This window comes from Mauremys mutica, chromosome 11 (assembly GCF_020497125.1).
Source record: "Mauremys mutica isolate MM-2020 ecotype Southern chromosome 11, ASM2049712v1, whole genome shotgun sequence".
Lineage (NCBI taxonomy): Eukaryota > Metazoa > Chordata > Testudines > Geoemydidae > Mauremys > Mauremys mutica.
Window position 1 is genome coordinate 22300693 of NC_059082.1, and position 21449 is coordinate 22322141.

At 43.1% G+C, this 21449-nt stretch overlaps 2 protein-coding genes across 2 annotated transcripts in view; one reads left to right on the forward strand and one right to left on the reverse strand.

The window, feature by feature from the left end:
• Nucleotides 1-4782, reverse strand: part of LOC123343821 (tropomodulin-2) — a 70031-nt gene extending 65249 nt beyond the window's left edge. The window contains exon 1 of the mRNA XM_044979251.1: nucleotides 4679-4782. The gene's annotated coding sequence lies outside the window, so the exon portion shown is untranslated. The remainder of the gene's footprint in view (nucleotides 1-4678) is intronic.
• Nucleotides 4783-15583: 10801 nt separating this feature from the next.
• LOC123344485 (tropomodulin-3-like) overlaps nucleotides 15584-21449 on the forward strand; it is a 54106-nt gene continuing 48240 nt past the window's right edge. Inside the window, exon 1 of the mRNA XM_044980762.1 lies at nucleotides 15584-15607. The gene's annotated coding sequence lies outside the window, so the exon portion shown is untranslated. The remainder of the gene's footprint in view (nucleotides 15608-21449) is intronic.

The following is a 21449-nucleotide window of genomic DNA, read 5'->3' on the forward strand; positions in this document are numbered from 1 at the left end:
CTGCTTGAGGTAAGCGTGCCTGAAAAGACTGCACCCTTGACCCCCCTCACTCTCCCCCAACTCCCTGCCCCAGCCCTGATCCCCCTCTCAGCCCTCCGAAATCCTTAGTCCCAGCCCGGAGCACCCTCCTGCACAACAATTTCCTCATTCCCAGCCCCACCCCAGAGACCGTACCACCAGCCTGGAAGACCTCACCCTACCCTCTCTCTCCATACCCCCAGCTTCCAGCCCAGAGCCACCCTCCCTCACCCTGAACTCCCCATTTCTGGCCCCACCCCCAGAGCCCGCGATGTCCTCCCGCACCCCAACCCCCAATGGCATGAGCTATTCAAGACCCCTCATACAATTTCCTTAACCAGATGTGGCCCTCGGGACCCAAAAAGTTTGACCACACCTGTATTAGCACAACATTGAAAATGTTAAAGAGCCATTTAAATTAAAGAGCCTTTCAAGTTAGTGAAAGCCATTTAACAGGCATTTTGACCAACCCCTAGGTATATACCAGGGGTTTTAAAGCAACCGAGGCGGCACACGAGCTGTTTTTCAGTGGCACTCACACTGCCCCGGTCCTGGCCACTGGTCTAGGGGGGGGGGCTCTGCATTTTAATTTTAAATGAAGTTTCTTAAACATTTTAAAAACCTTTATTTACTTTACATACAACAATAGTTTAGTTATATATTATAGTCTTATAGAAAGAGACCTTATAAAAATGTTGAAATGTATTACTGGAATGTGGAAACCTCTAAAAATTTAGACTGAATAAATGAAGACTTGGCACACCACTTCTGAATAGGTTGCTGACCCCTGGTATTTATACTGTCAGTTTCTGAAATTTACTGACAAAAACAATTGTGCAATACTGGAATTTTTACTCAGAACATGTTACGTCTTCAGGATCCTTAGTTTAATATTTGCTTTTAAAAATTATTTCGATTAGAATGATTATAAAATCACATTTCTCTAATTAAAAATCTGTGTGCATCTAAAAATCTATGTAATTTGAGTATTCATCTTTAGCCTTAAATGCTTGGATCTTCAGACCATAGTTTTTTTAAAATTAAATCCTTTCAAACAGTCCACCCTTATCTAAAATACACATTTTAATTTTAATTTACTATAGTACAAAAATATATTGCTTGCAATGACTTCAACTTTGTCCTTTTCTGTCCATCCCTTTATCCCTTCACCCCCCTGTTGAAGAGAGCCCTTAAAGGGACAAACACCCCTTTGCTGCCTGTTATCTGGACTGGAATGAGTTTCCCTTTCTTTACTTCTGACTATTTGATGATGTAGTTTTATGTGTAAACCCTCTAGCAAAATCAGTACCCTTAGTAAGATATAAAAAAGAGTACAATTTAAAAAAGTATAATATCCCTTAGAAATAAGATTAAGAAAATGTAAAGCAGAGAAGAGCTGCATCATGCATTCCATAATACTTAATGTTGTATTCAGCAGGACAGTATGACTTGCTCTCTATTGCAAATTCTTTGCAAATAAATCTCTGACAAACTTCAGAGTATATCAAAATTACCTGGTGTCTGACATTTTTTTATTCCCAAGTTTAGTGCTTTTAAATTCAGGTATCTTCTGCATGCACTGGTGACCAACACATTCTGCATGAGGGAGAGGATAGGGTATGGGGGTCTCTGCGGTGGAACTGTGATTTTCCTCCGCCACCGTGAGGTGCGGACCAGGGATGGTTTGGATAATCCTTGATGCCTCGTACCCTCCCCTCACGCCCGTTACCCCAGGGAACTGCGAGCCCTGGATGCTGTCGTCCGGGCTGCATAGGGGCACCAGCTGTTTAATAACTAGTGGCCTTAACACACACACCCGACGGTTTGTGTTGTCTGTTGTCCTCTCTCTGCCATGCTGTGTCTCCTCCCTCCTATTCCTGATGCCTTGTAAGAGTGTAATGGCTACATTAAACAACGTTCCGTGTTAACCCTTGAGGGGCTCCATCCAAGTGCTTAGTTTCACATACATGTTAGCAGGTAAAGACAATCCCCTGGGAAATATCCCACCCTCTGACGTTTCACCACACTCAACCAAGCTTCACAATCATCCATTGCTGTGTACAGTATTAAATTGTTTGTTTAAAAACTTCCACTGTGTATATGTCTCCTCTCTCTCTATTATATATAGTCGTTTGGCAAAAAAATTTCCCTGGAACCTAATCACCCACCCTCACTATTTAACGATTAACTATCGCTTAACATTGTTTCGCTTAAAGTAGCATTTTTCAGGAACATAACTACAATATTAAGCAAGAAGTTACTTGTATGTGGTTTTTTGTGCCTTTTTAACTGCTAACCAGCTAATAGAAACCATCCTGGTGATGTGTCTACAACTTGATAAACTATAGCCAATAAATAGTATGAGGGAGCTCTGCACTGGAAATTACAGAGTACTTTTAAATTTTATAACAGAGATGGGAGGTCCTTGAACCAGACCAAGGTACTAGTGATTTTTTGTCCATGTTTCAGTCAACGTTAAGGTGGGTGAGAAAATGTTTCATGATAATATTCATTATTATTGTTCCACTCTCACCTGACCAATAGCTATCTAAAGAGAGTGCTGCTTGTTTGCCCATGGCTATCCCCAGATTCCAACTGCCTTATAATTACAATTGTCCAGCAACATCTGGCGATCCCAGCTGCCACCTGAAATAATTATAGTAAAGATGGGTGAACAAATATCCCCATATAATTTGTCTTTTTACAAAAACTATAATGTAAGATTCAACACTCCACCATTAAACAGGTAGAACCTAAGACCCACCACAACACTGTGCCTCACAGGCGGAGGCATGCGGTGTGTACTGGATGAAGCAGTACCAGTTAAACCTCCACCACAGTCTCCCAGCATATTGCAATTGTATGCTGATGAGGGTTAAGCTACCTGATGCCCTTCAGCCCAGGACCCTGCCAAAGCCACCTCAACTCAAGTCAGGAGGTTCTCACAGAATACAGTGAAACAATAGGAACCAGGATGGAAAATAAATCTGATTCCATACTTGTTTACAATTTCTGAAAACAACTTGCAAAGGTAAGTAAGCAAAGGTCCATAGAGTTTGCTTGCTGGGAACTGTAAAATGTTGAAAATTAAAAATGATGATCTGGAAGAGGAATTGAGCAAATAGGTGGCAGCATTTGCAGAGGACTCTGGGAAAGTTCAGAGGGACCTAGCCAAGCTAGGTGAATGGACAACATGATAGCAGATGCAATTAATGTTGGCTAAAGCAAGTCATTCACAGTGAAAAGGATTATTTGAAACTACTTGCACGTACACTTACTGGCTTCCTTAATTAACTGTAACAATTCAGAAAAAGACCTGAGCATCACTGTGAACAGAGCAATGGAGACTCTCTAGTCAATGTGCAGCAGCAATCAAAAACACAAATGTCATGTTAGGATGCAAATAGTTGGAGAATAATACTGAAAATATTATAATGCCATTATCTGAATTAGTGGTACACTCCAACCTGAATCACATGTTCATTTTCCTGGTCACCATATCTCTAAAAAGGAGATAGCCGAAATACAGGAGAGTCATAGATAAAGATGAGAATAGGCAGAGGAAAACATTCCGTCATCAAACACTTAGAAATATCATTAAACCAATATCACATTACTGAGTCCTGTCTTTAAATACACGTATTCTTAATTGTTCCAAGCCAAGAGACCAGATCTAAAGACAGTATATCAGTCTCATTTTACATATAATAGGAATATGAGCATCAAGGAGAGGCAGATATATTCTCTTATTAAAAAAAACTTCACCATGTTTTCATATTTTAACACTGTTTGCTCTAAGTTTTGTAATGCACTTAGTACCTGGGATAGGTGCAGGGAGGAAATTTAAATATATTTTAATTTTTAGAATTACCCTTTAAAATAAATTATTACTTATTCTGCCTATATTTTTAAAGGAAAGACATTCTGCAGCCTGATTTGAACTTTATTTTTTAAATCAATCGTTTAAATCAATCATCCGAATTTTAAAGCATTACATTTTATTGTGAAAGTGTATTTGCAGGGGGATTGAGGGTGGAGTTTAAAAACAAGGCATTGTAATGTTCATTGTACCCAACCGACCGCTCCACCATTAACACACCCCAGGGAACTAAGCATGTTGCTTTCAGCACATGGAGACGGGATTGTAGCTCTGCTCCAAGCAGAAGGAATGTCTGAAAAGGGTTTGACACCACTCCACGATGCAGGGCGGCAATTATACCAAGGTAGGACTCCCTGCAAGGTCCTTTAATTGTACAATCCAACCACAGCTCCCTTTTCATCCCCTGCAGAATATATATACACCCCGACACACACAGAGAGTTCCGCAATGCAATCAGCCGAGCCGGTCGGTGGCAATCACACCCGTGCAGTCTCCTCCAGCTGGAGCTGGTGCTCAACTAGAGCATCCTAAGAGGCAGCACCGCCCAGCCGGCTGCGTGCAGCTCAGAGCGCTGCAAGACCCCTGCTGCGCCGCGCGGCAGCCGGGCACGGCTTCTCCCGGGGTGCGGCAAGGGCAGATGCTCAGCCAGGCAGAGCGCGCGGGGCTGGACCGCACCAGTGCCTGTGTGTCTCTGCGGGAGGCTGGCGGAGATGCATCCCTGCCCGGGAAGGGGAGCGAGGCAGCGTGCCCGCGGCACTGGGCGGGGGGTCGCGGGCTTACCCTTCTGCAGTGTCACCGGGGGTGCAGCCAGCCGCCCGGCCGTCAGTCCGTCTGCCCGAGCCACGGAGCCAGCCCTCCCCAAAACAGCGCTGTCAACAGGCAGGTCACTCCCCAGCTAGGCGGCTGCGCAACCTCAATCCCAGCGCCGAGTGCTGAGCACGCTGGGACTCGTAGTTCGGGCATGGAGAGGGTGCCCCGAGAAGCCCAGGGGGTGCTAATACTAGCGGTCTAGCCCCCCTCCAGCCTCCCTGCTCCTTCGAGCCCCAGGCAGCAGCATCCTCCCTCCACCACCGCAGGACCGGGACCATCTCCACCACCCCCATGTGTATCCTTCTCTCTCCACCACCGCAGGACCACGGTCCTTCCCCACCACCCCCATGTGTATCCTCCTCTCTCCACCACCGCAGGACCATGGTCCTTCCCCACCACCCCTATGTGTATCCTCCTCTCTCCACCACAGCAGGACCACGGTCCTTCCCCACCACCCCCATGTGCATCCTCCACCACCACGGGACCCGGGTCCTTCCTCACCACCCCTATGTGTATCCTCCTCCTTCCACCACCACAGGACCAGGCACCATCCCCACCACCCTATGCGGCACCCCACTCCCCTCCTTCCCCAGATCAGGGGATCCGTCTCTCTTCCTCCTCTCCGCTGTCCCCACACAGTATTTTCCTCTTCTTTCAACAGCCAGGCTAGTCTCCTAGGTCCAATCTTCTATTATCCTCCCTGCGGAATCCCCTTCTCTGACAAGATTTCAGACTAGGATTGCTATTGAATATAGTCTGGATTGGATGGTCACACTTGCATGTGCATATTGCCCCTGCGTGGAACGTGGAAGCTGTAATTGCAAGTGCCCAGTTATACACCTGGTTGTGCCATCAGTGTATTTGCAAACGCACAGTCCTGGCACTGTGCACAGAAATTCTGGGTGCATATTTTCCCACATGCAGTTAACAGCTGGCTTGACAAACACACATTTTATCAGAATTAAAATATCCTCCTACCCAGCTTCAAGGACAATCTTGGCTCACTAAATACCTGGCTAAACAAAAAAAGTCTTGCTTGCTTCTGAGAGCTGCCAAAGCCTGGGGTGATGGACTGCCACAGAGAGTGAATTCCAGAGGTGTGGATGAGCCACAGAGAAAGCTCAGCCTTTGCTCCTCCAGAGGTGAGTTTTAAAACCTGACTGCAAAATCGGTTTAGTAGACTGTAACCAGAAATGCAGAACACGGAGTGGAAGCAAAGCAATCTCAGAATGACTGGTTCCCATCCATTTAAGACTTTGTAGAGCATAAGGAACACCTTGAAATCAAATATTTTGGGTTTACCCTCCAAAGGGATGTGTGCACTTGAGTAACTGGGCAGTTCCTTAGTTGAGCCTTCCTATGCAGAGCTGATCTCAGCATCTGTGTGTAGCTGCAGCTGGGTGTGTTCCTACCTGTATATGTGCTGGGGGAGGCTTGAGAGCCTGTCACAGCAGTACAGTATTAAAGAGAGCCCAGGCAGGCTCAGTGGTACCCCAGTTCCAGGTGGCACCCTGGGGGGTACCTGTCATTGCATACTACATGGAAGCCTTGTGTAATTTCAGTGTAAGTCATAAAGTATAAAAAAGCTGAAAATGACTGAGAACTTAAAAATTGAACAGTAACTTACCATGAATCCCAGTGATGATTGAACCTGGTGGTATTTTAAACAAAAAAGAGCTCTCAGCCCCACTTGTAGCTGTTTCCATTGTTCCACAATGAGTCAGACACTCTAGGTTTCAGAGTGAAACACGGAATAACAATCCTGGAATCTTATTATATAGATCTCTTATTTTAATATTAAATATTACATTTAATAGTTTATATTATACTGTTTTGACAGTGTTTACAAAAGTCTCAATATTATTGAAACAAAATATTTTGGTGTTTCCAAATTGATTATTTATTTCAGAATTTCTATTCTATGTTGACTTTTTGTTTTGATTAAATAGAAAAACAAATTTCAAGATGTTATAATTTCCCATGGGGACAAAATTCTGTTCTCTGAGCACAGACACTAGCACTTGCATTCATGAAAAAGTAAGATAGCCCTGGGGTCTTCATATTGATAGCTTTGCGGACCAGAGGGCTTTGTTGTCATCTCAATGGCTGTCTATGCACATTGAACAAGAGGGGTGATAGAATGAAACCCTGCAAGAACATATTTGTTTAGTACCTTTTGGGAACTTTCAGAGAAAAAAAGAATGTACCAATTTGAAGGTTGCTCCATTCATTCTCACAACCAAACTAATTCAATCTCATTATCAAACTCAGCTCTTACAGTAAGTAAAATCAGAACAAACACTTTGCCAGTGCCCATTGCTAGAACACTGAACAAACCATAGACAACAAAGCTAAAACAGACTGGTACACAGGATACCTGTGGAATCAACTTCCCTGGTATTTATGTGTAATAAGGCATGTATTCATTTACTTAAATAATATAATACAGTATATTATTAATTACAGTGTAATGTTATGAATGTCCTAACTATGGTGGGATACTGGAAAGTGTCGTCACACAACCCATCCTTTCATCACTCATAAATATCAATGGTTATCAGAAGAATCAGCCATTGTGTACTTTCTATTTACAATGAACATAAAATTATAAAATAATCTGCTTTTAGTAAATAAATATAGATCCTACATAGTAATAAAACCATTTTGGAAGATCTTTGGTTAATGGCTAACTCTTATGAAGGCAGTTTTATTAATGGCTAGAACAAAGGACTAGGAACAAGAGATCTCTGGGTTTTAATGAGACAAAGCCACTCGGTACTGAGCTCTGTGTGCTGAGCAGCTTGGTATTGGACAGTGGGTGTTGATCAGACGCCATTTGAGTGCTGAGCACTAGGTGGGGAGCCAGTAGGGGCAGAGAAGTTTGGGCCACTGGATCAATCATTAAGATGTCCATGTGCTTCATGACAATCTGGCTGGAAAGCTGGATGAAAAAGCAGGACCTGACTTCACCTCACTGAAAAGCAAATGTTGGATCTGAGCTTAATTTTCCTGTGGGAATAAAAAATGCAACTTTGAAATGTAACAGCTTTAGCTTCACTCCATACACGGTCAAAGGCTTCAGGCACAAGTGGCAGGACCTTTGGTAGGAAGAAAAGAGAAAACTCACTCATGACAGTGACAGAAGTGGGCTACCTTGGGCGCTTCAGTCCCTCTGGTTGGGAAAATACTAGTATACACAATAACACAGTGTACAGAGACAGCCACCTCCTTGAAACTCCACATTCCCAAGCTTCAGATGAAATGAGTCTCAGATCCATACCAAACCACTCCAACATTTCCCATAAGAAATGGGCCAAAACCAGAGCCATGTATCCAACATCTCTCCTTTCTCCCCATCTTGAGCAGCTTGGATAAAATTGGAAGAAGATCTGAGCACCCTTAGTTTTGATTATCTGTGTACAGTACTAAAGTCAGTGGGGAAAAGCAAATTCAAATTCCTTTGAAGTGAACCACTCTGTAAACAGTACTTCAGATCTAAGATGATGTTTGTCAGTGAATTTTGGATTAGGTTTGAGCTGATGCTGGATTGCAAGCATGTGCTGGCTAGGGTCATAGTTGGGGCCAGTTTAGGTGTATGGTTGGGTCCAATTAGTGGGCTTTTGTTAGCCATAGGGTTGCATCTGGATATTTTCACTATGGATAAGGTTTTCACCGGGATTAGTCTTGGGGCTGGAGGGGCAGAGTGGAGAGAATTGTGAATATGCAGAGGTTAAGGACCTGGCTATAGGTTGGGAGCAAACTGGACACAGAACTCCAAAACCAAAGACTGGCCTTGCTAAATCCAGGATGACATCATGCTTATTCAAATACTGATAAGTGAAAATATGAAGTGTCAACAAAGAAGCAAAGTTAACTTTGTGTGTTTGTTCTCTGATAAACTGCTTGAAGTTTTCAACTCTGCCCAAAGTCTTTATTCCCACCTTAAAATATTTTTGACAAGTTGAAACTGTATCTGTTCATTTGTACATAGAGATACCCTCCCATAGTGATTTTCCCTTTCCTTTTTGTTTTGTTTTTGCCAATAAATTACTTTTGTATCCTTCCTGTTACAAATCTGACAATCTAGGGCCTCTTCACAGTCTGTGTGATTTGGCTGGAAACAGTAGTATTTTCCCCGCTTTGGCTATGATTTTTTTTCAATTGTTTCTTTTTTCCTTTTACATCACAAACAGAATTTGCAATCAAACAATTAGAAACATGAAAACCAATCCTAATCTCAAAAATAAAATGATACACAAACGAGTGTATTGAATCCGATCTATACATACGATAATATACATAATACTATAATACATAAAGATTTATATAGTAATATATATGCAGATATAGGAATAAAACTACTCCCCCAAACCACAGTATATATACAAAGGCAAGTAACACTGTATTTCTAGATTTTCCTTTGTATATTTATATTGTATGTTCTGCACTGCAAAATAATTCTTAGTTTTCCCAATATCACTAGGTTGCAATTCAGAAGTATCCAACACAGCCAACAAACCTGATAACTGTTGTGCCCCAGGTTCCCAAGATCTCTTTGCATCAAAGTTCTGAGACTGATTATTGATTGTATTTGTACTGCATGAGAATCCATACAGCGCTTAACTCTCAAAAGTATGTCTAGAATGTACTAGGCTCTGTCTAAATCTCCAGATGGATTGTTTGGAGGATCACTCTATTCTTCTGTTGTACTAGAAGGGGTATTCTCAGGACATTTCAACAACAGACTAAATCATTTCTTTCTTTAAGGACAACCCCAGGCCAGATTAACCATCCATGGGGTGCAATTTGCATAGGGATTGCTGATCTGCAAAAAAGAGGATTCACCTGTAAGCGGGGCAACTTTAACGCTAACAGCAGGGATTCTACAGCAGCCCCACTAACTCTGCCCTCTCCTGGACCAATCCTACTTACTTTTGGGGATTCACAGGCTGGCTCCAAGTCCCCGAGTGGAGCATGGATTCTGAATAGCTAGTGTTATTCCATCCCCATTTATGGAAGACTGGCTCAGGGGAGGACGGGTGCAAACAGTAAAATCTGGGTTGCAGCATCTTAAACCCCTGGATCATAAATGTCAGTGTCCAAAAAGAAAATATGGCTGCCACAACTATATTTGTTTGTTTAAACTTAATTGTTCCCCACTCCCCCACAGTTTCATAGATTATAAAACCAGAAGGGACGATTGTGATCATCTAGTCTGACCTCATGCATAACTCACATATAACTTCCTTGAATTGATTCCTGTTTGAACTAGAGCAGAGCTTTTATAAATATATCCAGTCTTGATTATTGTGACGTGCATTGTGGTCTGCTCCTTTACAGACAAGCTATTGGTCAGGTGTGACCTGAATTTACAAATCCTTGGTTCAGTGGCTGACCAGCAAGTATCCATCCTGAGGCTGAAAATGAAATCTGACTTCCTGCCTCAGTTTCCATGGAAATAGCATTGAGCATCCATAATGCCGCACGTGATGCTAGGTGGATAGTGCCACTTTGTGTAATCCAACCTCAGATTATCTGAACCAGTTGGTCCAGATCTTTAAATGCTTGCCAGCAGCATATCCAGCAGGCAGAGAGTAAGTACATTTCACTTTGTCTGGACTGGTTGTATTTAGTTGCCAGGGTCTGCCAGATAATAGGATTTTTCCTGGCCTGTCTCGTAAGACAAATAATTAAAATTCTACTATGATTTTAAATCAGTTTCTCAGCACCTAAAATCTGGCTTCTGTGACAGAATGAGACTTTCCATGCCTGCATATTCCTATTTGGGCACTCTGAGCTAGGTTGTGGTTTTATAATAGTATGTAGCTCTTATACAGCACGTTTCATCAGCAGATCTCAAAGCACTTTAAAAAGGAGGTATCATTTTCCCTATTTTATAGATGGGGAAACTGAGGCACGGAGTGGTGACGTGTCACCCAGCCCAGTGGCACAGCTGGGAATAGAATGCAGGTCTCCTGAGTCACAGTCTGGGCCTGCTTCTACAGTCCTGCATAGGGAGCTGTGCTGAGTTGCTCCTTAGGCAGGCACAGCTTCCCCAGTCTGCTTGTGAGCGTGGGGAGTGCTCAATCTGATCCATCCACTGGGTTGTCACAGGCTTTCCTCCACCCTGCACTACTGTATGAGCTGGTATGAGAGCAGGGGAGGCAAGGCCTCTACCTCTTTCTGCCCCCTTTATAGTGACCTGCTCAACAGCAGTGGTTCCTGTGCTTGCCAGAGTCCAGGGACTGCTAATGTGGGGCAGGGCCATTTTTTACTTGATCAGTGAGCATCTGGCCGGACGCAGAAAATGAAATCTGGCTTTCTGCCTCAGGTACCATGTAAATAGCACTCAAGAATCAGGGTCCCTATTTCAGATAAGTGCCTTTGCAAGTCAACAACATATAACAAACATGCCTTCAGCTTTCTCCATCAAGCACAAGGTGTATTGGGTCACTTTGGACATATGCAAGTGTTAACCATAGAATCATAGAAATATAGGGCTGGAAGGGACCTCAAGAGGCCATCAAGTACAACCTTCTGTGCTGAAGCAGGACCAATTAAACTTAGACCATCCCTGACAGATGTTTGTCCAACCTGCTCTTAAAAACCTCCAATAATGGGGATTCCACAACCTCCCTTGGAAGCCCATTTCGGAGCTTAACTACCCTTATAGGGTAGTTTTTCCTAATATCTAATCTAAATCTCCCTTGCTGTAGATCAAGTTCACTACTTCTTGTTCTACCTTCAGTGGACATGAAGAACAATTGATCCCCGTCCTCTTTATAACAGCCCTTAACATATTTGAAGATGGTTATCAGGTTCCTCCCCATCGTCTTTTCTCAGTACTAAACATGTCCAGTTTTTTAAACTTTTCCTCATAGGTCAGATTTCCTAAACCTTTTATCATTTTTGTTGCTGTCCTCTGGACTCTAGCCAATTTATCCACATCTTTCCTGAAGTGAGGCACCAAGAATTGGACACAGAACTCCAGCTGAGGCCTCACCAGTGCCAAAGTAGAGTGGGACAGTTACCACCCATGTCCTACATACAACACTCCTCTTATTACAGCCCAGACTGATATTAGCCTTTTTTGTAACTGTTGACTCATATTCAATTTGTGATCCACTATAACCCCAGGATCCTTTTCAGCAGTACCATCTAGCCAGATATTCCCTATTCCGTAGTTGTGCCTTTGATTTTGCCTTCCTAATTGTAGTACTTTGCACTTGTCTTTATTAACTTTTAGTTTGTTTATTTCAGACTAATTCTTTAATTTGTCAAAGTTGTTTTGAATTCTAATCCTGACTTTCAAAGTGCTTGTAACCCCATGCAGCTTGGTGTCATCTGCAAATTTTATAAGCAGTCTTTCAACTCCATTATCCAAGTCCTTAATGAAAATATTGGGTAGTACTGGATCTCTGCAGGATCACCCTAGATGCAGCTTCCCAGTTTGACAGTGAATCACTGGTAACCACTCTATGAGTATAGTCTTTACCCATTTGTGCAGCCACCTTACAGTATTTTCATCTAGATCTTATTTCCCTTGTTTGTGTTATGACCCACAGGTCTCAAACGTGGGTCTGGAGAGTTTCTAGGAGCAGGCAGCAGTGATACTCCAACTCTCCATCTGATGACACTTGCTTACCTGGCTGCGACCCACAAAGCCCAACATCAGTTTGATGGTCTGCTGCTGCAGTCCTATTGGTGGAGTCCCAGAGCAGCTGATTGGTCTGTTGGCCCTACGTTAAGCCAGCAGCGGGAACAGGAAGCTGTCTGTACAAGTGAGCTTCACCCTTTTCTGGGCTGTATGACTTGTGCTTCCTGCTTCTCTGGCTTGATTTCCTGGTATCTGATTTGTGGTTCTGATCTCCTGGTATGCTGACTCCTATCTGTGACTGTGGACTCTGTTTCTGACTACTAGGTCTGGCTACCCATGACCTGTGATAGTTTGCTCATGAGAATGTCACATGGAACTGTGTCAAAAGCTTTACTAAAATCAAGATATCACATCTACTGCCTCTTCTCTATCCACTAGGCCAGTAACCCTGTCAAAGAAGGAAATTAAATTGGTTTGGCATGATGTGTTCTTGACCAAACCATGCTGGTTATTTCTTATAACCCTATCATCCTCTAAGTCAGTGTTTCCCAAACTTGGGACGCCGCTTGTGTAGGGAAAGCCCCTGTTGGGCCAGGCCGGTTTGTTTACCTGCCGTGTCCGCAGGTCCGGCTGATCGCGGCTCCCACTGGCCACAGTTTACTGCTCCAGGCCAATGGGAGCTGCTGGAAGTGGCACAGGCCGAGGGACATACTGGCTGCCATTTCCAACAGCCCCCATTGGCCTGGAGCAGAGAACTGTGGCCAGTGGGAGCCGCAATCGGCTGGACCTGCGGACGCAGCAGGTAAACAAACCAGCATGGCCAGACAGGGGCTTTCCCTAAACAAGTGGTGTCCCAAGTTTGGGAAACACTGGGCTAAGTGCTTATAAATTGATTGCTAAATTGTTTGTTACAGTATCTTTCCAGGTACTGAAGTTTGACTGATCTATAATTCCCTGGGTCCTTTTTATCCCACTTTTCTCCCCTTAACTTTTAAAGATAAGTACCAAGTTTTCCCTTCTCTAGTTCTCTGGGACCTAACCTGTCCTCCAGGACTTCTTGAAGTTAATTGCTAATGGTTCCAAGATTGCTTCAGCCAGTTCCTTAAGTATCCCTAAATATCAAACATAACATTCTGAGAGAATATGGACTGTATATCAAGGGAGCCAGGGCTAAACTGTTTTTAATAGCAGATTCTTCAACACATGAAACTGATCTCAGCCTGAGCTTAGCATGTTTCAGAAAAGGTTGTAAGGCACATCTATTTGTCCAGCTCTTCTTTTTACAGATACCTAGTCTACTGACAATATTCTTCCTGTCTCTATAATTTTAAAGCCATGATGCTTATGGGAGTCATTGTGTATTAGTTCCCTATAAATGGAAATTGGTTTTGCCTTAGTCTCAACTATATACATTGAACCCAGATACTACAGATCAGTTCCACACAAATGACTGTAATAAATAAATAAATAAATAAATAATGTATTTAGCTCAGGCTTTGCATATTCCTTTTATTTCTATAGGCTGTATAATGCTATGAATGAAAGTGTGACTGTATTGTACAGTATCTGCTGTTTGTCTTTGTGTGCATACAAATCATTTCAGAGAGGGTACAAATCCTAGTACTGCACAGACCTCCCCTGTGCTACGCTTTCCACACAGACGTATAATAGTCTTTAAAATATTGTTTATTTCAACCATTGAAAAAGAAATTACACTAATCCCTTTGAGGGCATTATATTTGACCTCTGACACATGCACTAGGCTGTCATCTTGGAAGAGGCCCACATTCTAAGGACTGAAGGATTATAATCTATTGCTAAATATTTGTGGGAGTACTCTTGTGATTATAAAAGTCTCTTGACTCACCCTTAGGCAGGGTGCCAGAACTACTGAGCTTTGCTTTGTGGGTCTCTCAGCCTGAGCATTCACAAGTGAAACTCCCAGCTATTATAAAACCCAGTCAGATCACTAGCTGAACACTCTTAACCTCATAGTTGTCTACACAAAGGGTGTTTCATACTGTGAAACAAAGCACCCTTAGATTGTTCCATTTTACATATTCGACTGTTCCATTTTAAGTTCACACCAAAGGGAAGAAACATTCTTAATTTTAATAAAATACAATGGGTAAAATTCAGCTCTTATTAAAGTCCATGTGAGTTTTGACATTGATTTCAACAGATCTAGGATTCCATCTACTATATCACATTAATTTAATGATTATTTTAGCTATTTAAAGTCAAGTAATTTATAATAGACATATTACATATGCCCTTTTACACTGGATATGTCTTTTGAGGCTGGAAGATCCTGGCCCTATTGAAGTCAATAGCAAAACTCCCATTAACTTCGGTAAGGCCAGGATTTCACCCCTTGTTTCTATTGCTGGAATTGCAACAAATTTCCTATGGCAACTTGTGCAAATCATGTAAGAACTTGGTTCCTCAGTCTCCTCATCCGTAAAATGGAGATAATACTGCTGTATCCTCTAGGCAGAAAAGAAGACAAATAATTTTGTTAGAAAGATTATCAGAGAGAAGTCAGTATTTCTGTCAGAAATCAACCATGTCCAAGGAAATTAGAAAGATACATTCAGAGCCTTAACATGTCACTTGCCAGTCTAGTATACACCAGGCCTTTAGGACAATAAACAAACAGAATAAGATCAGCATCTATAATCACCCTATACAAAACACCTTTATAAGGCTTTATAAGGCTTGGTCTATGCCTAAAAAAAAGTAGCCCCCAACCAACATAACCATGCCAGCAAAACCATCAGGATAGATGCAGTTATACTGACATCACAGTCCTTTTGCCAGCATAGCTTACTTTATTCAGGGAACTGGTATAAGGTATGCTGGCAAGAAGGCACTTTTGCAGTAGGATTGCTAATATTGGTTGGACATATTCCTGCAGGTTTCATCACAGGACATAACCTTTAATTCCTGGAGACTCCAGGACTATCCTGGAGGGTTGGCAAACCTAATTTTGCAGGTATGTGTGGCATCTCCACTGTGAAAGTTTCCGGGTATGGCTATAGCAGGAAACCCTTTTTAGCCTAGAGAAGGCCTGAGCGTCCCCACACAGAGGAGGCTGCACCGCTTTAACTGTACCAGTAGAATCAAAACGGGACAACTTCTGGGTATCCCGCAAGCTTTCACGCTCATGGAGGACTACAACTCCCATGATGCCTGTGGCTGCCCTGGTCTCAGAGAGAGGGTGCGCAGGCGCAGTGACGGTGTGTGTGGGGGGGGAGAAGGACAGTTTTGCTGAGGAGAGGTGGAGGACGCTGGGTGCCGGGGTGAGTCTGTGGGGGCAGGTGGTGGCGGGCGCGCGGGCTATCTCTGGGCTGGGCCCTGGCGCAGCCCGCGGTGGGGAGAGGCCCGGCTGGGGGCAGCGGGCAGCGCCGCCCCGGAGACAGGGCGTGGGGCGGGGTGCGCCGAGCCGCCGGTGCGGGTCCCGGGGAGGCGCCGCGCGCCCCGCAAGCCGGGCACGAGGCTCCCCGCTGGGCGCGAGGCTGCTCTACTCGGGGTGTCCCCAGGAGCAGGGGGAGGTTTGGTCCAGGGGGCTCTGGCAGCGTCACAGCTCCACGCCCCGGGAAACTTCCTCCTTCCTTTGTCGCTGCGCTCAGCGGCTCCCGCCCCCGGGATTCCCTGCCGCGCCGCCTTATCTGCCCCCTGGCTGGAAAGGCTCATTAGCGTCCCACCGAGGGAACCCCCTCCTGAAACTCGCCGTCCTCTGGCTCTGGGAACAGCAACTTTCCCACTCTCTGCTCCCACCCCCACCCATTGCTCTGCGGCTCGCATTGTAATTTGCTCTGTTAGAACGTGCAGCCTTCAAGAGCCTTGGGGGGGTTTCTCGTTTCTTAAGCCAGTCTGTCCATCTCCCGGCCCCTGATATGTTCTGGCTTGGGGCCTTGGTCTGTTGCTTTGAGCTCTCCAGCCGAGTTTTGTTAACTACGGGAAAATAAATGCCCTGTCTGAAAACTTCCTTCATTCATGTTGATTAAGTATTCGATAATAAATCAAGATATTTGCAAACAAAGGTTTGGTGTTACAGGAATCATGATCACGTCTCACCCACACCTGCATTCTAAATCAACAGATCGGAAGCGTGCTGCTTTTCTTTGTTAGTCTTGGAAGCATATGTTTGTAAAACAGCTGTACTTAAAAATATAATAGAAAAATCATCACAGGTCACCTGCAAAAGGGAGAAAAAATTAGGCTAGTGCCCTGTTGAGCATTTTTCTGAGGTGTAAAGAAGGCTTTGAAATGGCTTTTGCCCCCCCAAAAAAAATCTGTGGGGTGACTTTTTTAATGTGTGGGGAGTTTTTTTTACATTAGAAGTGTTTGACTCCTTCTTTATGTTCTAAAATTCTTGATGTTTTAAAATAACATGTATTTAGCTTAGTAACATTTTTGGAGAAAGGAAGCCTTTGTTAAAAATTCCCCCCCTTCAAGTGAAGCATGTAAGCTAAGAATGTATGTCTTCTGAGACCCCGAGCCACTCCTCCACCAAAACTCTGGAAAGGACACTTCACATTTTTTTTAATAATCTTCTTCAGATCATCTTTAATATATGAGTACTAGGATTGCACTTAGCTTTCTTATGGTTTTGAAGACATGAATTCAAACATTTATTTTTCTATCTTCCCAAGTAGTTAGGTATGTGTTAACCTTTCTATCAGCAGTCTGACTGATCATATAAAATAGCTACAATTTATACTTTAAAAACTTGGCCTGCAGAATCAGAGCTCTCTCTTTCTCGCCTCAGCTTTGACACAACTCTCTAAATTTGTTTTGTACATGTTCCACAACTTAAAAACTGTGCTTATAAATAATTTTTAGAAGGCTACTTGCCAAGGAATGCTTTTCTGGCATACCTATGTTTAACAAAAGGATATGGACTATATGGAGTGTTAATGCAGAAATCTTCCGGTAATGAAAACTGCATGTCTCATGAGGCTGTGTTCAAACAGGAAATAGGCCCATTATAAAGATATGTTTACGTCAAGATATGTAACTTGAATGACAAGGTTCAGTGGGCCCCTTTGCAGTGTAAATGTGCATATACTTGTCTGTTTCCATGTGCTCTGAGATTCTCATGAACAAGCTTGCTGTGTTGGCCTCTGAAAGGTAAACTGTGACCTAATATATTCTAAAACATGGTGTTAAGTTCTTTAAGCTAGAAAAAATAAATCTAGAGGAATGCAGAAACAAATATTTTAAAAATATATATTTTTAAATAATTGCCATGTTATCAGCAGTGGCAAAATTATAAGATAGTTGGATAATCCCGGAATGTAATTTAAAACAGGAAAATAGAGAGCAGGCTATTTCAGTAAAAAATTCAGCTCATAGATATTCAAACAGCTGTGTTTACAATACCCTGTTGCAGTAGGGCCAAGAAAAGAAATAGTATCTGGGGAAACAACAATTATTCTAGCTGGGGTAATTTCATGTTAATATGCCTTAAATCAAATTTACTTTAACACAATTAATGTATCCTATACAATTACATTTTGCTAACTGATTGTGTATATAGATTTTTGATGCACAGAAGCTTTAATGGGATGAATGATTTGGCATGGACTAGTCCTTCAGAACTTGGAAGATTTGGTCTTTTGCTTTTCTTTCCATTGTTAGACTACCAAGTATGTGGGATGAATTTAAAATAGTTTGGTAACTGCTAAAACTTGTTTTGATATTCTAGATGAAAAGATAAAAGGGGAGCATCTTAAAGTGAAGTTTTCCTTTTCCCCTTTTTGTTTCAGGCCATGAGTGGGTTGTCACTGCTAAATAAGCAAAAAAGAGAATGCAATATAATTTCTCCATCTGGAGAATTAAAACTAAAGCATACTTTGTCTTTTCTGTTTTTGTTAGAGGATAACAAATCACTTTTGAAAATGCTACGTGTGCAGTGTATGAACAGGAAGTCCTTAAGTGTACACACACCTGTAACTTTAGCAAGGGATTTCTGCCACAGGCGCTCTTACCTCCCCAGGGCACTTGATAACTGCAGGGTTGTAGCTAGTTTGAATTAGTGTGTGTTACGGCTTTATTTTTATTCTGGTATGCTTATCTTTCTGTTCTCCAGTTCAAGGTCTGGCATTTATCTATGATAGTAATACCTGCCCTTCGGCTAGCAAGGCTTACAAATCTGGAAATGCCTTTAAGCTGGTTGTGCTGAAGAGCACAGCTCATTCACCTGCTGTCTCCAGAAGCTCTGTGTCATTGCTACAGTGCTTTCAGCCCAATAAATGAAAAACCCAGTGTTCTTGAATCAGTTTCCTGTGGGAAATTTCATAATGTTATCTACTAGGTTATTTTGCTGTTCAATCCTATTTGTATGATTCTATGGAATGGGTGATTGCATTTTTAAGAAATAAGCATCCAGGCATAGGATCTTATTGGACAAGATTATCTGGAATAATGTAACCATCTCATAAAACAGCCCGGTATTGTGCTCACTCTGCATCTTTATTAATGCTATGTATTTATGGACTAAAAGTATAAGCACAAAAAGTAAACACAGCTAAACTGAAAAGAGTCAATAGCTCTTACTGATGTAGAGGGGAAAAATAGCAGGTATTGGGCAATATAGATGCTTCCAAATGTAATCTTTGGTGGAAATGTTTTTTTCTTTGCAGGTATGTGGAGGGGCAAAACTGTAACATCTGAGTTTGTGATTACGTGTTAGGGATTCCAGTTGCCCACAAAGGCATCTGTTAGTTTGATCAGAAAAGTGCTCTTGGTTGATTGTGGTCATTTGACAGGACAATTGGCATAATGTATGTAAGTTTCATTAAAAGGTGAACTGCATTTTCTCCAACTATATCAAAATGTACAGTGAGAAAAATCTACAGCTTTTCACTGTAGAAAAATTAGAATGGTATAACCCAAGATGGGAATCCATCTAATGGATATAGAACTCTTTAGGACTGGATTGGTTATGAAGAGAAAATGGTTGCCATTTTGGGGCCAAGCACATGAAACAATTTGGTGGGGTCAGCTTAGTTCTTAGTAGTAGGTGGCCCTATCACAAAATTACCATAACTCTCCAAAAACGGTACTCTGATTGGATGATTCAGCAGAAATGCCAAGGTTTGAATGGCTGTAAATCAGTGGTCACCAAATGGTCCATCGTGATCGACTGGTCAAGCCTGGAGTCTCTGCCAGTCAATCGCGATCTCTGTCTGCTAAAAGTCCAGTGGGGCTAAGGCAGGGACCCCATGCTGCCCTGGGAAGTGGCCAGCACACCCCTGGGGGAGGGGGAGGGGTCTCTGCACACTGCTCCCACCTGCAAGCACCACCCCTGCAGCTCCTGTTGGCTGGGAATGGGGAACTGGGGTCAATGGGACCTGTGGGGATGGTACTTGCAGAGAGGGGCAGCATGCAGAGCCATGTGCAAACCTCCCTCCCCCCGGCCCTTCTGGGAGTGGTGTGGGGCCAGGGCAGGCAGGAAGCTTGCCTTAGCCCTGCTGTGCCGCCACCTGAGGTAAGCACCACCTGGCGGATGCCCGCATCCCACCTGGACTCCAGCCCTGAGCCCCCTCCCGGAGCCAGCACCCCAAATCCCCTCCTGCTCCCCAACCCCCTCCCACACCCCAGCCCTGAACCCCCTCCTGGAGCCAGCACCCCATATCCCTCCTGCACCCCAACACTCTGCACCAGCCTGAAGCCCTCACCCCCTCCTGCACCCATGCCCCAGGCTCAGCCCAGAGCCCCCTTCCACATGCCGAACCCCTCAGCCCCAGCCTAGAGCCCACAGCCCTTCCCACACCATAACCACCTGCCCCAGCCTGGTGGGAGAGGGTGAGTGATGGAGGGAGGGGAGCAGGGTCTTGGGGAAGGGGTGGGGTAGATCCTGGGTTGCACTTAAATTCAAAAAGTGATCTTGTGTGTAAAAAGGTTGGAGACCACTGCTCTAAGTAGTAGTGCATAGTACTATTAATGAGAGGTCCCACAACGAGAATCTTAAACTAAGAATGTGCTGGTATTCATATTGCCTTTATGTCACTTTAAAATAGACTTCTTATTTCTTCTAGTTTTGGTAAATGAAGATAAGTTAATAAGTCTTGTTTAAAGAGAATGTGGGGTTCACAAATGGTGACGTGTATTCTTGTACATTGAGAGTTAAAGTTGCTGGCATTGTAAGACTTCCTTTGGGGAAAACTTTAGATTAGCTCCATAAAGCAGCTGGAACTGTTTCAGTCTCTGATGGTGGAATGCTGATAAAATCTGCCTATAGACCCTCCTCTCCCTGCCAATTTAGATTCATCCAGGGGCTGATTGGAAGAAGACTCTGGAGTAACAAATGAGGGTAAAGTGAACTCGGTAAGCTTGCTGGCCAAAAACAGCTCCATTTGTTTTTATGATGTCACTTCTATTTTAAAATCTGAGCTAAAAAAAAATTACCAGTTTAGTGACTTCAGTAAAGCTTAAGATTTCAGTTTCAGCTCTCCCCCACAAAACTATGATTAGAGACATATTAAGGTCCTGAGAAACTGTCCTTAAAGGTACTGGAGGTAAATGTATCAGGGATGTCTTTGGAGGAAAAATAAAAAAAAAATTAGGTCTTGTTAAGCGTTCAGTTCCAATCCACATTTTAAGAGAATACACTTACAGAATAATTCAGGTGTTGAGGTGGGATGTATGAAAATAGCTGAACAGTCCTTCAGAGGTTGATGACTCAGCTAATATAAGCAGTATAACATAAGAATATTTCTCTCCAGTGCTTTTATTTCTGTTGTTGCTCATCATTTTCCCAGGCAGCAGCAGAGTGACCTGATTGTTGTTTTTCTCACTCTTGTCCATAGTGTTATAACCAGTCTCATGTTTTAACTCTTCTGATGCTTACTAAACCTAGGACTAGCAGAGGAGACATTGGAGTTGTCTGAATGCAGACTGGGAGAGCACTGCATTAATTCATATATGGAATGTAATACTTTAGTGATGATGACTGCTAAAAACTATTTTTAAATGAAAGGTCAAGTTTATCAAAAAATCATGGCTTTGTCCTCCTCCCTCCCTTGCATGCCCCGCCACCCCCCCTCCCCCACCCTTAATAAAGTTTTCCATTTGACTGGCAAATGGGAGAATAATTTCCTCAAGTCCAGCTATATTATTCTAGTATCTTAGTTA